The following is a 12500-nucleotide window of genomic DNA, read 5'->3' as shown; positions in this document are numbered from 1 at the left end:
CCCTAGTGCGTAACTGGTACTTAATTTATCGACCCCGAAAGGATGAAAGGCAAAGTCGACGTCGGCGGAATTTGAACTCAGAACGCAGTGGCAGACGAAATACCGCTAAGCATTTCGCCCGGGGTGCCAACATTTCTTATTTCTTTATTGCCCACAAGAGGCTAAACATAGAGGGGATAAACAAGGACAGACAAAGGGATTAAGTCGATTATATCGACCCTAGTGCGTAACTGGTACTTAATTTATCGACCCCGAAAGGATGAAAGGCAAAGTCGACGTCGGCGGAATTTGAACTCAGAACGCAGTGGCAGACGAAATACCGCTAAGCATTTCGCCCGGGGTGCCAACATTTCTTATTTCTTTATTGCCCACAAGAGGCTAAACATAGAGGGGATAAACAAGGACAGACAAAAGGATTAAGTCGATTACATCGACCCCAGTGCGTAACTGGTACTTAATTTATCAACCCCAGTGCGTAACTGGTACTTAATTTATCAACCCCAGTGCGTAACTGGTACTTAATGTTATCGACCCCGAAAGGATGAAAGGCAAAGTGGACCTCGGTGGAATTTGAACTCAGAACGTATCAGCAGACGAAATACCGCTAAGCATTTTGCCCGGCGTGCTAACGTTTCTGCCAGCTCACCGCCTTTAATGTTCTTTTTCTATTCTAGGCACAAGGTTCGAAATTTTCGAGGAGGGGGGTGGCAATCGATTAGATTGACCCCAGTAGGCAACTGGTACTTAATTTATCGATCTAAAAAGGATGAAAGACTAAATAAAGAAAAAAATATTAAAATAAAACTTTATAGGCTTGGCTTGGATGTTTGGTTAAAAATTTCGCTTTGCAGCGACGTGGCTTCGGTTTCACTCTAACTGTGCGGTTCTTTAACAAAAGTGGCTTGTACTATGACGCCAAATCGACCAATGCTTCGTCAGAGAATTTGGTAGACGAAAACTGTACTGAAGCCTGTCATATATCTATGTGTGTGTGTGTGTGTGTGTGTGTGTGTGCATGACTGCATGCAGATGTGTACTTCTGTCTCTTTCTTCCCACTTGACTGTAGTTAAAACATTAAAGATTAACTGTTATTTATTTAGTCGTAATTAGATTTCCTTAGATAGATAGAGAGAGAGAGAGAGAGAGAGAGAGAGAGAGAGAGAGAGAGAGAGACAGAGAGAGAGAGAGAGAGGCATATATATATATATGCTTGAACCTAACATGGCATTAACGGCGGTGCATCAGCATAGCCGCACCTCTGAATTGAAACTAGAGGGAAATATATATATATCTATATATATATCTATCTATCTATCTATCTATCTATCTATCTATCTATATATATATATATATATATATATATATATATATATATATATATATATATATATATATATATATATATATATATACGGAGAGAGAGAGAGAGAGAGAGAGGTAGATAGATAGATAGATAGATAGATAGATAGATAGATAGATAGATATAGATAGATAGATAGATAGATAGATAGATAGATAGATATACATATTCCTCTCTCTCTCTCTCTCTCTCTCTCTCTCTCTCTCTCTGTATATATATATAACTGTTCTGTTACAGTTAGGATTTTAAAAAACGTACTCCATCCAGTGAGAGGCATGTGCACATTAGAACATTATACTAATTTATCCTCGTTTTCAACACCCTGTTCAATAACAAACACTACACTATTCGAGTTATTTCGTTTATTGAAGATTCTCATCTTTACATATTTGTTTCTCAAAATCGAACGCTGAATCACCACTGCAAGACTTGTGGGCCAAAACCTTTCCCATCACGCAAGGAATAAACATGTTTTTCATGTCTTTCTTGATGTTGTATCCATTAACGAGGAGGCAATCCTTATCCCCTGCAATAATTCAAAACAGAAATGTAATCACTGTTATGTTATTATAAAAGCATGATACATATCAAGGAGCGCTGTACGAAATCGATTACGGTTTTTTTCCCCCCGTCCCTAATTATTTTGAGATTTATTGTGGGAGATGGGAAAAAAAGTGATGAGTGGATGATATGTGTCTCAATGGTGTGTATGTGTGTGTGGTGCGAAGTATGAGACCAACCAGCTCCGAGAAACCAGAGACTATTTATATGTTGTTGTTTGGCACTCCGTCGCTTAAAACGTCGAGGGTTCCAGTTGATCCGATCAACGGAACAGCCTGCTCGTGAAATTAACGTACAAGTGGCTGAGTGCTCCATAGACACATGTACCTTTAACGTAGTTCTCGGGGATATTCAGCGTGACATAGAGTGACAAGGCTGGACCTTTGAATTACAGGCACAGCAGAAACAGGAAGTAAGAGTGAGAGAAAGTTGTGGTGAAAGAGTACAGCAGGGTTCGCCACCATCCCCTGCCGGAGCCTCGTGGGGCTTTAGGTGTTTTCGCTCAATAAACACTCACATTCTGGGAATCGAAACCGCGATCCTATGACCGCGAGTCCGCTGCCCTAACCACTGGGCCATTGCTCCTCCACCTGATTTAAGTATGAAACACCGATTCATATATGAAAAACACTTTTGAAAATACATTGTAAAGGTTGACAAAAAAGAGTATTATGAAGAAAAATGATATCCAACATCGGAAATAATGAAGAGTTAAATTTCAGGTGATACGATGATATGATAGTACGAAAAGCCCCTACGTGGCCAATACGTGACAAAACAAGACAGAGTCGAAGGAGGCAATAAAAAATCCGAAAATTGACAAAGAAGCGCGGAATTCAAAGTTGAGGTTTTGATGTTTTTAACGAATTTTATCAGTTTGGTAATCTAAATTTTCAGGACGGTGGAGCAACGTTATCCGTGTATTATTGATGTTGTTTTTGATTTTTTTTTTTTTTTTTTTTGCTTTTAATATCATTGGCTGTGTGGTAAGTAATTTGCTTACCAACCACATGGTTCTGGGTTCAGTCCCACTGCGTGGCACCTTGGGCAAGTGTCTTCTACTATAGCCTCAGGCAGACCAAAGCCTTGTGAGTGGATTTGGTAGACGGAAACTGAAAGACGCCCGTCGTATATATGTATATATATATATATGTATGTGTATGTGTTTCTGTGTCTGTGTTTGTCCCCCCAACCATCGCTTGACAACCGATGCTGGTGTGTTTACGTCCCCGTAACTTAGCGGTTCGACAAAAGAGACCGATAGAATAAGTACTAGGCTTCCAAAGAATAAGTCCAGGGGTCGATTTGCTCGACTGAAGGCCGTGCTCCAGCATGGCCGCAGTCAAATGACTGGAACAAGTAAAAGAGTAAAGTGTAAAGAGAGAGTTGCTCCTGGTTCTATATCATGTTGTTATTGTCGCTGCTGTGGAGGCGCAATGGCCCAGTGGTTAGGACAGAGGACTCGCGGTCATAGGATCACGGTTTCGATTCTCAGGCCGGGCGTTGTAAGTGTTTATTGAGCGAAAACACCCAAAGCTCCACAAGGCTCCGGCAGGGGATGGTGGCGAACCCTGCTGTACTCTTTCACCACAACTTTCTCTCACTCTTTCTTCCTGTTTCTGTTATACTTGTATTTCAAAGGGCCAGCCTTGTCACACTGTGTCACGCTGAATATCCCAGAGAACTACGTTATGGGTACACGTGTCTGCGGAATGCTCAGCCACTTGCACGCTAATTTCACGAGCAGGCTGTTCCGTTGATCGGATCGACTGGAACCCGCGACGTCGTAAGCGACGGAGTACCAACAACAATTGTCGCTGCTGTCGTAGATAGCTTTTAACGATGCTGCTGCTATTTTTGTTACTTTCGTACTTGTTTTATTGCTCTGGTTTATGCATTTGTCGCTCTTTCTGCTCTAATATTTCATGTTTTAGCTGTTGTTGTTGTTGTTGTTGTTGTCCATTTGACTAATATTTAGCAACATTTCTTTTGTTAGGTAAAGTTCTTTGTGGATTACTTAGTAGGTGTCTACCGCACACTACGTCATTGTTGTGACTATTTATTTTTATTTTCCTGTCTCTGTTGTTATTTCTTACCCAGCTGTTGCGGCTGCAGTTATTCTTCTGGTTTCAGCTCTTGAATACGTTTGTTGTTGCTGTAACTGCGAGGTTAATTGTTGGCACTCCGTCGCTTACGACGTCGAGGGCTCCAGTTGATCCGATCGACGGAACAGCCTGCTCGTGAAATTAACGTGCAAGTGGTTGAGCACTCCACAGACACGTGTACCCTTAACGTAGTTCTCGGGGATATTCAGCGTGACAATGTGACAAGGCTGACCCTTTAAATTAGAGGCACAACAGAAACAGGAAGTAAGAGTGAGAGAAAGTTGTGGTGAAAGAGTACAGCAGGGTTCGCCACCATCCCCTGTCGGAGCCTCGCGGAGCTTTTTTAGGTGTTTTCGCTCAATAAACACTCACAACGCCCGGTCTGGGAATCGAAACCGCGACCCTATGACCGCGAGTCCACTGCCCTAACCACTGGGCCATTGCGCCTCCACGCGAGGTTAATAGTAGCGTGTGAAAGTGAACAATTTTCCTTTTTCTCTATATCGGGTAAAAATCACTCAGTTGGTTGGTCCTACCGCATGTATAGCATTTGCAATTTCCGTGTTCGTTCGACTACTATTCACATCTGTTCACGGTTTTCAACGAGAAAATTTCAGGCTTCTTATCAAGATCTACATTTTCCAATCAGAACCAAAAGGTATACCTAAGCATACTCTCCGTTCCTTGCGACTCTTGTGGAAACTGTTAACAAATACATTGGCGAATAAGAGGTGTACATATCTAGAGGAACACAAAGCTTCTCTTTAAAGAACAGGAATGGCGCTGGAGAGAGTCAAAGGGGTCAAAGGACAAACTATTAACCAACAGGAAAATCCGTCGTTAGGTAAAACCCCGGAATAAGCGAATAGACGAAGGTTGTTCTTGGGAATATAAACAGAAGAAGAAATCGTGGGCAATCTACAGGAAGATGTTGACAGATTGTATTCCAGTACAAAAGATAGGGAAAGGATATCCATAAGGATAGAAAACTGTGTGGAAGTAGAAATAGAGAGATGAAGACATTTTATCTATCAATCTATATATATATCTTTTACTCTTTTACTTGTTTCAGTCATTTGACTGCGGCCATGCTGGAGCATCGCCTTTAGTCGAGCAAATCGACCCCAGGACTTATTCTTTGGAGGCCTGGTACTTATTCTATCGGTCTCTTTGCCGAACCGCTAAGTTACGGGGACGTAAACACACCAGCATCGGTTGTCAAGCGATGTTGGGGGGACAAACACAGACACACAAACATATACACACACATACATATATATATATATATATATATATATATATATATATATATATATATATATATATATATATATACATATATACGACGGGCGTCTTTCAGTTTGCGTCTACCAAATCCACTCACAAGCTTTGGTCGGCCCGAGGCTATAGTAGAAGACACTTGCCCATGGTGCCACGCAGTGGGACTGAACCCAGAACCATGTGGTTAGTAAGCAAGCTACTTACCACACAGCCACTCCCGCGCCTTGAAAAGGTTGGAGTTCAATTATATCGAACAGGCTGCCAGCCGACGACTATTCACAGGCGCGATCCCACTACTGCTCGACACGGGGCCTTTTGCCTGCTGCGTTTCCGCCCTGGGTCGAAGCGACCCTCCTTAGACAACCTGGTCCTGATGAGCTCCCTCTCCAGCACCATATTGATGCCGAGCTTAGCGCGGACACTCGATCGCCATAGAAGACCGACTACCAGAACTCCCATCCTCAAACCGGCCAACCAACCAAGCTTCCGCGTAGCTAGATTACAGGAACACGCCACAGCTCCCATATATATATGTAGGTTGGTAGATAGATAGATAGATAGATAGATAGATAGATAGATAGATAGATAGATAGATAGATAGATAGATAGATAGATAGATAGACAGACACACACACGGACAGACGGACGGACGGACGGATGGATGTATGGGTGGATGGAGAGAGAGAGAGAGAGAGAGAGAGAGAGAGAGAGAGAGAGAGAGAGAGAGAGAGAGAGGGGCAAATAGACAGACAGATAGACAGACGGATAGATAGATACAGATAGATAGACAGATAGACAGATAGATAGATAGATAGATAGATAGATAGATAGATAGATAGATAGATAGATAAGTCGGTTGGTACTCACTAGTTAGTCGTACATCAATGGTCTTCTTACAATAAGCTTCTGTTGCCCCATCATCTTTGATAACGCACAATTCTATTGGTTGTGCAAATATTTCGTCAGCCAGACATGAATACAGCTTCCGGAAGGTATATTCTTGTCTTCGACAGTCGTAGAATTGGTTGCAGTTTAGCGGGGATTTTACATATTGGTAACCCTCGTTATAGGCACACAACATGCTTACATCTATCATAGCATGATTGCCACCACTTCCACATTGTAGAAGGATTATGAACGGCGAGTTGAAGAGGAAAGTGATTTGTTGACGTCGGTTCATGTTTTACTCCTCGCTATCAGGCGGATTTAAAATCTTATCCCCACTATACATACATACACACACACATACATACATACATACATACATACATACATACATACATACACACACACACACATACATACATACATACATACATACATGCACACATACATACATATATACAAACACATATACATAAGGATATATATACACACATACACGAGTACATAAAGTATATATATATATATATATATATATATATATATATATATATATATATATATATATATATATATATATATATACACACATATATATATATATATACACATGAATACATACAAGCACACAAATATCAGACGTGAATAAGTTCGATTGATTGCTCAATTCCTCACTTTCTCAGTACATATATACATACATACATGCACTCATATGTATCATACATACATACATACATACATACATACATACATACATACATAGACATACATACATACATACATACATACATGCATACATTCGTACATACGTACCCCCATGCATACATACATACATTAGTAACTATATACCTGGACACATAACTATCAATACATACCAATACACATACATACCTACATACATATGGCTTTGTGTGTGTGTGTGATCTGAAAATCTATATCTCTAAGTTTGTCAGTCGTGGGTGGGGGGGGGGCAGCGGTAATTTATTTCTTATAGTGACTTCGTAACAAGTGCGTTTGACATGTTTATCAACTCGAAAAATTACACAACCAAACACAAAACCGCATGACTAGATCGTATCTCGTCAAAAATTAAACAGAAAGAAGAAAGCTGTGGACAACTGCTCCGGAGCATCCAAGTTCTACACCCAGATTTTAAATTCACATGTATACCAATGAAAATAGGTGCACTTGGTTTTGTGGGTAACTGCTTCAGTGACAATCTGGAGAAGCCGGGGCTGCCAGAGAAAGAAATCAATCAGTGAACTCGCATCTTACAAATACAGTCTACCAGAGAGTTTAAACCAGTTCCGTCCTTACAGGAACATGTTAAACAATTAAAGAGAACATACATACATACATATATATACCAGCCCCTTCCACCTTATTCGTTCATTCCACTTTTCGTTCTTTCGTTCCCCCTCTCTCACATTTCCTTGCCTTCTCTTTTTGCTCACTTTCCCTCCTCTTTTCACTTCACTGTGTTCCTGTCATTTTTTCTCGTCCCTCTTTAATTCTTTTGTCCCTCTACCTCTCTCTCTCTCTTTCTTCTCTTCCCACGTGACTGGCGTTCGGCCAAGCCTGATCTTTCTTTCTTGTCCGGCCATTCTGCATGCAACATCGTTATTTCTCCTTGTGCTTGTGAAAGCTTGTATCCCTGCTGTAAGGCCTTATTTCCATATACACCAGCTTAATTTTATTCGTCCTTAGTCGAAGGACGCCGGTTGTTATGTCCTGTTATTATTTTTATAGTATTTGTGTAACATTGTTCTTTTTTTTTCTGTCCTTGTTTTTGTATACATTCGCTGCTTTCTTCCAACGAATCTGGGGCTAACCAGATTGGAGCAATCTCGAGTATAACCAGCCGAAATTGCAAAGATAATCTGGAACTCGAATAAGGAAAGAAAAACTCCGAATGACCCGTCCTTGTTTTCTTTGTATCGTTTATCTGAATGCTTTGTTGTCCCTTTCTTGTATCACCGAACTGTCAGGATGTTTTGCGTTCTTGTGCCATTTTGTATTATTTATACATACATACATACATACATACATTTCAGGATTACAAGTCCAGGTTTATACCTGTAATTATTGGGGCCCTGAGATATGTAACACACTGCCTAGATACCAATGTTGAGAAATTAGGCTTCTCTAAACCAGGAAGAAGAAACCTAATGTAACCCAAGCATTTCGCCCGGCGTGCTAACTTTTATTTTTTTTATTTATTTATTTTTAACACAAGGGACTAAACATATAGGGGGCAAACAAGGACAGACAAAGGGATGAAGTCGATTACATCGACCCCAGTGCGTAACTGGTACTTAATTTATCGACCCCGAAAGGATGAAAGGCAAAGTCGGCCTCAGCAGAATTTGAACTCAGAATGTAAAGACAGACGAAATACCGCTAAGCATTTCGCCCGGCGTGCTAACGTTTCTACCAGCTCGCCACCTTAATATATACTAAATACTGATCAACAAACATAATGACTTCAAATTACAAACTCATTATTCCTATGTATACTTAGAAAAACCTGTCCCTCTCATTCTTACTTTTTCTTTCATTTCCTCTGTCTGACTCTTTCTCTGCTGTTTGTGTCTGTGGATATTTGTACCTGCAAATGTTTCCTTAATCTATGATTATTTGTTTTACAGGTGTGTATATACCTAAGCACACACAAGATATGCAATTTCTCAGAATAGCTAAAGTCACAATGCATGATTCTTTTCAGATGCCAACAAATCGGTGAACCTTCGGAACGGTCACCGTTAAAAGATAAATAAATAAATAAATAAATAAATAGGTGCAGGAGTGGCTGTGTGGTAAGTGGATGGCTTACCATCCACATGGTTACCTGGTTCAGTCCCACTGCATGGCATCTTGGGCAAGTGTCTTGTACTATAGCCTCGGGTCGACCAAAGCCTTGTGAGTGGATTTGGTTGACGGAAACTGAAAGAAGCCCGTCGTATGTTTCTATATATGTGTTTGTGTTTATCCTCCCACTATCGCATGACAGCCGATGCTGGTGTGTTTACGTCTCCGTAACATAGCGGTTCGGCAAAATAGAACGATAGGATAAATACTAGGCTTACAAAGAATAAGTCCTGGCGTCGATTGGTTCAACCAAAGGCGGTGCTCCAGCATGGCCGCAGTCAAGTGACTGAAAGAAATAAGAGTTAAAATAAAATCTTTTATCTTTTACTTTTTATTTTTCACTTGTTTCAATCACGAGACGGCGGCCATGCTGGGGCACCGCCTTGAAGAAATTCAATCGAATGATTCGACCTTAGAACATATTTTAAAATCCTGGTACTTATGTTATGTATGTATCTTTTTGCATCGTTTTCTTCTTCTTCTTCTTCTTATGATTATTATTATTATTATTAATATTATTATTTGCTGTTGTAGTAGTAGTAGTCGTAGTAGTAGGGGTGGTGGTGGTAGCAGCAGCAGCAGTGGTAGTAGTCTGTTATACATTACACATAACGTAACGCAACACTCTAACGTCTACTTTACAAAACACAGATGCATGTAAATATATATATATATCTGTGCCTGAGTATGCATGCATATGTGTGCATGAGCAAATGCATATATGTACGTACGTATGTATATGTGTGTGTGTGTGCGTGTGTGTGTATAAACATGTATACTTATATTCGTTGACACAATAGCAAAGACAAATACTATTATAGACTGGTGGTAAATATTTGCAGACGTGAGTATATTAAAAATACTTTTAATCTACACCCAAACGACTATTTACTCATAAATCCTTGTGATTAGTAGTCTTATTAACTAATCGATTAGGAAGTGTCTAGAAGCCACAGCATATTACTAATGACCCTTGTATCTATTTAAGTGAACAGAAAGTTTGAGTCAGTTAAGGAGTGTTTATATAATCTACAGTATTTGTCTGTTGATATTGAAATTGTTTCGTTCAGAACGATTGCCATCACGCACTTGGATTGTTTCTTTGTGTTTTGTCGTCTGGAACAAGGAAAAAGAAAAGAGTTCGAAGTGGGATCTTGTTACTGAAACAAAACACTGTAAACTTATGGGTAAAGACTTGACCCTGCGTCAGTTACGACAACATGCGTTCGAATTGGTCCGACCAACGGAACAGCCTACTGGTGAAATTAACTTGAAGGTTCTGAGCGTAACGTTTGCTTTGTTTTCAGGGAGGTTCGGCGTGACATAGAATGTTACAAAGCACGTTGGTACCCGTCTCCATGTTGGATAACAATACATATACATACATATACATACATACATACATACATATATATATATATATATATATATATATATATATATATAACGTGAGAGAGTTAGGGGTTGGGGGTTCAACCCACTAAGGGATAGTATCTATCCAGTATACTGCTGGGAGTGTACCCAATTATTGCTACACTAGTGCTATACTAAGTGCAATCAATGGGAGCGGGTAAAAGTGGAGGTTTTACCCCAAATTTGTATTACAATTAGAAAATTATCCAGCATATTATCCTCCATTTTCTAATTGTTATATATATATATATATATAGAGAGAGAGAGATTATACGTAAATACATACATACAGATCCAATCCATCACTGGAACTGTAAAAATTTGTGAAACTTTCCAGAAGTTTATCCTTTACATATATATAAGCATGTCTAGATATGCAACTTCAGGTTTATACCTGAAATTGTTGGGGCACTGAGATATGTAACACACTACCTAAATATCAATCTTGAGAAATTGGGCTTCTCAAAACCAGAAGGGAGTAAGCTAATTCGAAGGCTACAGATCCAAGCCATCACTGGAACTGTAAAAATCTGTAAAACTTCCTAGAAATTTATCATTTAAGTTTATATGAGCACGTCTAGATATACAACTACATACATGAGAGTACATACATAAAACAAAACATACAAATCTACACGTACACATCCATAAATACATGCATACAAAAATTACCTGTTGTTGATGTTGAAATTCCAATGAAGGGGCCTTGAATCTAGGTTAGAAACCGGCTCTTTCTCTGTTGGCAAGAAATCTTGAAATTAAACTGAATAATGACATACATCCACACACACATATGTATAGTATACGAACAGCTTATCGAAACTAGTTGATTAATTGGAGACAGCTAACCGAAAATCATTGATTAATGTTGCAGTTATTCGAATGGACATTTAATCGAATATAGAAAAAGCTTTTTTTTTTCTAAAAGTATTATTATTGTCACATTTTGTTAAAATATTTTTTTCTAAACTAGGCTAAAGGCCTGAAATTTTTACGGAGGGGCCAGTCCATTAGATCAACCCCAGTACGCAACTGGTACTTAATTTATCGACCCCGAAAGGATGAAAGGCAAAGTCGACCTCGGCGGAATTTGAACTCAGAACGTAACGGCAGACGAAATACCGATAAGCATTTCGCCCGGCGCGCTAACGTTTCTGCCAGCTCGCCACCTTTCAGTTTCTGTCTACCAAATCCACTCACAAGTCTTTGGTCGGCCCGTGGCTATAGCAGAAGACTCTTAGCCAGGGTGCCACGCAGTGGGACAGAACCCGGAACTGAACCATGTGGTTGAGAAGCAAGCTTCTTACCACACAGCCACGTCTGCGCCTATGAGAACAGACGAAATACAGCTAAGCATTTCTGTCAGCTCTCCGCCTTCTGTTAAAATATTTTCTATCGAAATGCAAGTTTCGTCGCAGCTTATAAATGTACACGTCTCATTCTTTCAGTCTAAATGCGGTGTTTTAGACAGTAAACGTAAACATGATATATACGCATCGTCCAAACTTACTGATGTGTGTGTGTGTGTGTGTGTGTGTGTGTGTGTGTGTGTGTGTGTGTGTGTGTGTGTGTGTGTGTGTGTGCAAATCATGAGCTGCTAATGATAGCGGAGATGAAAATAGGTATTATTGGGTCAGAGAAGGGGACGGCAAAATGATCAGTATTGACCCATGAAGTGTATGTGTCTCTTCAAGAGATCAATAAACTCCTTATAACAATTTCAGGCATTAAAAGTGATGAATTATTCTCGAAATAAATCTGAAAGAGCACGGTAATTTATGGCTAAAATTTACTAATTTCCAGCTAAATATGGATGCAATGACTTATGGAGATAAAAAAAAAATATCACCGATTAGGGTAAGCAATTAATGCGAAAATGTTTGTTTGTTTTAAGGATTCTATTCTATTTAAAAAAATTTCCTTAAGGAATGAAACAGCTCTGCAGTTATGAAGTCATCATGATTTTATTCTTTTTCTAAGTATCCAAATAAAGGCATTGGGGTCCAGTTCCCTATACTGCGTTTTCCCT

At 39.7% G+C, this 12500-nt stretch overlaps 1 non-coding gene across 1 annotated transcript; it reads right to left on the bottom strand.

Annotated features, from left to right (window-relative positions):
- Window positions 1-5536: 5536 nt before the first annotated feature.
- Window positions 5537-5832, bottom strand: LOC149134948 (signal recognition particle RNA). Its single transcript, XR_016242439.1, has one exon.
- Between the last annotated feature and the right edge of the window lie 6668 nt (window positions 5833-12500).

This window comes from Octopus bimaculoides, chromosome 6 (assembly GCF_046866305.1).
Source record: "Octopus bimaculoides isolate indiv1 chromosome 6, ASM4686630v1, whole genome shotgun sequence".
NCBI lineage: Eukaryota > Metazoa > Mollusca > Cephalopoda > Octopoda > Octopodidae > Octopus > Octopus bimaculoides.
This window is presented reverse-complemented; position numbering and strand designations above follow the sequence as displayed.